The sequence below is a fragment of the Sinocyclocheilus rhinocerous genome, unplaced genomic scaffold, assembly GCF_001515625.1.
Source record: "Sinocyclocheilus rhinocerous isolate Xijiao unplaced genomic scaffold, SAMN03320098_v1.1 scaffold1285, whole genome shotgun sequence".
In the NCBI taxonomy this organism is placed as follows: Eukaryota; Metazoa; Chordata; class Actinopteri; order Cypriniformes; family Cyprinidae; genus Sinocyclocheilus; species Sinocyclocheilus rhinocerous.
In genome coordinates, this window is record NW_015645559.1 from 768,034 (window position 1) to 772,574 (window position 4,541).

The following is a 4,541-nucleotide window of genomic DNA, read 5'->3' on the forward strand; positions in this document are numbered from 1 at the left end:
GGTATGTTTAATTAGGGTTGGAGTTAAAATCTGCAATTATTACCGTTAAATAAAATTAAAACTGAAACCATAAAAAACATTTTCATTACTTGAAATAAAAGAAGTATTTTAACCAAAAATTTAAATTTGCTGGGAATTTACTCACCCTCAGGCCATCTAAGATGCAGATGAGTTTGTTTCTTCATCAGAACAGTTTTGGAGAAATTTAGCATTACATCACTTGCTCTCAAATGGATCCTCTGCAGTAAATGGGTGCCGTGAGAATAAGTGTCCAAACAGCTGATAAAAACATCACAATAAACCACAAGTAATCCACATGACTCCAGTCCATCTTGTGAAAAAAAAAAATCCATCATTAAGGCTGTAATCCTTAATTCATAATAACGCTTTGGATATGTTTCTTACAAACATGCAGCTTTTCAGATATGTCACTGTCCATGGTGCTGAAAGAAGCCACTTTTGGTATTATTTCTGTGACTAGGCATTTACATTCCACTTAAAGATGAAAATGACGATCACGTACCCAAGGAAAATAAGCCCAGTAAATGGCGTGAATCTTTTAGCTTAAGGAAAACATAACAATATGAAACATCTGTGCATTAAAATTGTCTAAGCTACACAGGTGGATGTGTATGTCAGTGACTCCAGGCAGCCCATCGGAGCTGTAGTCAGCCATAGAAAAAAATATGAGGAAGAGATAAAACAGGAAGAATGAGATCAGAATGGGGCCTTCGGGACAGCTTTAAAGTATGGCAATGTACAGACCATAAAGCAGGAGATTTCACTGGGCTCAAACTCCCAGCAGTCTCTGCCGTAAACACAGATACAGAGAAATATCTTCTCTGTCACAGTGTAGATCTGTGCATAGTGATAAACCTTAGGAAAGCAACACCATTGAGTACAGCAGATAATGTGTCATGCTTTGTGATGTGATTTTTATTAGCACTTTCCATGAATATGGTACAAAATAGAGATACAAAAAACACTCTTTCTTTTTCAGCAACTGGTCAGTGAAAAGAAGTGCTTAAAAATTTGGAAAATGTTGATCAACCCTGAGGAGTTCAAACTAAGTACTATATGAGCTGTTTTATTTTCTGATTATACAAAATTTAGTTTGTAATTAGAATAATTTTTTACTACAATAAACAGAATATTTTTCACATTATATTAGATTATAGGACACAGTCAAGAACTTCAAGACCTCAAGGATTTGTTTAGATTAGTTAAAATAACATACATAATAAGGAAACATGCTACTGCAAGAACAAAATGATCTCTACAGGTGGAGCTGGGGAGGAAGAAGGTAAACCAGAGATCTTATAATTAATTGCGCTGCAGGACGATTGCCAGCTAGAGAACAAAATAAATTGTTATGTATATTAGGAAGTACGTCTGATTGGCTACTGCCACAGTGTTGAAAGAACAAATTGTCACTCAGAGTTTCATGACTAAACTATGAAAAAAAACAAAAAAACATGGGATTTGTGTCAGAACGTATCATCAGGTTTGCAAATGACACAGATCTCATTAGAATCAATGATGAGACAGTATACAGAAAAGAGGTGAGGGGCCAGTAAACGATGCAGAATTAACAATGTCTTTGAATGTCAGCAAGACTTCAGCAAGTGTCTTGCAGACCATTCCACTCTTGCATGTCTGGAAACAGATGATTTCTCTTGGGACTCAGAACACCTTTTTCTCTCTGTGGAAGGCACAACATGCTTTCTTTTTAAAAGGAGACTCATAAAAGCCAGTATATGAGCTCATATTGTTTGCTGCTCCGCATCTAACACCAGGACCTACACTAGTAGATGCAGGTAGATGAATTGCATACTGGGTCCACTAATACATGTACAGTTACTGAATGAGACCCATTGTAAGTATCAGTGTGTATCCAAACTTTAAAAAAAATACTTCGGTTACAACTACGCTTCATGCCTGAAGACTAATAGAAATCACGCTGGTTTTTCTTATAGTAATGTGATTTACAGACCACAAACAAGGTAACTCTGCTCAGTATGAGCACCCTCATGAACCCTTTTTTTTTTCAAACCAAAAAGAAATCTGTCATTCAAAGGCCTTCGGTTTATGCCATAAAATCATACATCATAGGCAGTGAAACACATGCTTGCTTATAAAGTTTTAGCTCATTATATAAACCAGGTATGCAGTTTCTGGGGGTTAGTGTAGCTAGAGGCTGGGTTTGTGAGGGCGACTTCAACAAAAAGCTCTGCTGAGTCTGGAGGCTCTGACAACACTGCAATTTAACAGCAACCCTTAATGGGCTTGAACAAATCTCCCACAAGCCTTCCTGAGTACATGAAAGCAACAAAGTGCTTATTTTGAAATATTGTGAAGTCACTCAACACGTAAAGGGCCTGACGAGAGAGTTTTAGTAATTCAAAACCTGAGAGATAGAGAGAATTCACACACAAATTTAATCCAATCTCCTCTGCAATGAAACAACAGAATGTAAAGATACAAAAGTTTTTACACATAATGAAACACAAACAGCTCTTCATTCCTGTGGGCTTTTCATGTCTGCATCATTATGATTCATCAATGTTTTTCTGCTTGCGCCAAAGACAATTTCAGCTAAATTTAGACTAAGGAAATGGAGTTAACATGATTTTCTATTACAATGTGTTGTGTGTGTATACAGTGCACACATCAAGAACGAGTAAAGGCAGAGAACGATTTACAACTGTTAGAATAAAGGAATAGTTCACCCAGAAATGAAAATGTGCTCAAATGTACTCAACCTCAGGCAATCTAACATGTAGATGAGTTTGTTCCTTCATCTGAAAATTTGGAGAAATTGCTCACCAATGGATCTTCTGCAGTGAATGGGTGCCGTCAGATTGAGAGTCCAAACAGCTGATAAAAACATCACAATAATCATTTCATAATTGTTTCAAAGTCAAATCTACAATTCATTTATTTGATGCTACAAAAATTTACAAAAGAATTCCAGAGGGGATTTCTTTAGTAATGAGCATCTTCAATTTTGGTCTATTCTTTAGATTATGCTATTGTATAGTTTCAGAAGTTCTGGAATATAGTGTACGAGTAGTACCATCTATTTTTATGCTGCTTTTAAGGTGCATTTTCTGGGCTTTAACGAGCCTTAGTGACCATTTACTTTCATTGAATGTAAAAGAGCAGCATGAACATTCTGCCTAACATCCGTTTTGGTGTTCAACAGAAGATGGCACAACATGAAGGTGAGTAAATGATGACAGACTTTTCATTTTTACTTGAACTATACTTTTAACCATCAAATTTGTTCTGACTGGCTGTGATCATGTCATGTCGTGCAGCTATTTCACCTTAGGTGTGGACAGACAAATTGCTTGTTGCTGGAATCTTATCACTTCACACCTGGTTAGGACACAGTGTAAGGCGAAAGCAAAAATGCCGACTCTATTCAAACTGTCTAGACTGTGAGACTGCGTTCCATCAATACATCTCTCATCTGGTGGCCAGGATCAGAGTGATTTTACAGAACATTTAATTTCTCTGCAATTACAGCAACCAGTCTGACTTATGGATCTCGTCTGTCTAGTTCTCACTTTTATTCTTTTTGATTTCTCTTATTTTCTCTGTCTGTGTCTCTGTGTGTGTGAAAGCTAAGGTCACTAAGCAGCACCACAGTATATGTCTTCTCAAAGAACATATGTACCTATTTTCATTGGCTGCTCACTGCAGTACTTGGATGTTGACCTTTATTTGCACTGAAATAAATGCCAGAGATGGTGCAAACTGCAACTGTTCTCATAGACCAGTGAATCCCAACCAGTAATAACAAGACATGTCAGATATGTTAATCAATTAATATAAATAATAGTTATTAATTCATTTTTTGAAGTTAATATGTTTATACTGTACATTCAGTTCCTTTTTAGAAATGAAACAAAACAAAAAGTGTCGGATTCTGCAATTTGGTTGGATGACACTTAATAAAATATATGTGCATATATAAAACACTGGAGAGAGGCAGATTTATGCAACAATGTATTTATCTCACTTGAACAAAAACACACATTCTATAATCCGCACAATGCATAAAAATGCATGATTACTGCAAACACCAAACTGCATGCATATCTCATAATTAAATAGGAAATCAGTTTTCCCTCATACTTAATCTAACATATTTTTTCCCCTCATACTTAATCTAGCAAAGTTCTTGGTCCCACTTGATATTAGGTGGCCTTAACTACTATACTTACATTTAAATTAATCATTTGGTACAATGCACTTATTGTGTACATACATGTATAATTATTTTACATTGTACTTATATTTTTAAAAATACCTATATGTAATTACATCTGTAATTACACTGTTCACCCATCCCTTACACCTTAACCCACCCTTAAACCTACCCATACCACCAAACCTGTCCCTAACCTTACCTGTTTCCCACCTCAATAGCAGCAAAAGTGTTTTGCAATACAATATGAACACAATAAGTACATTGTACTTATTTTTTGATGTAAGTACACAGTAGTTAAGGCCACCTAATATAAAGTGGGACC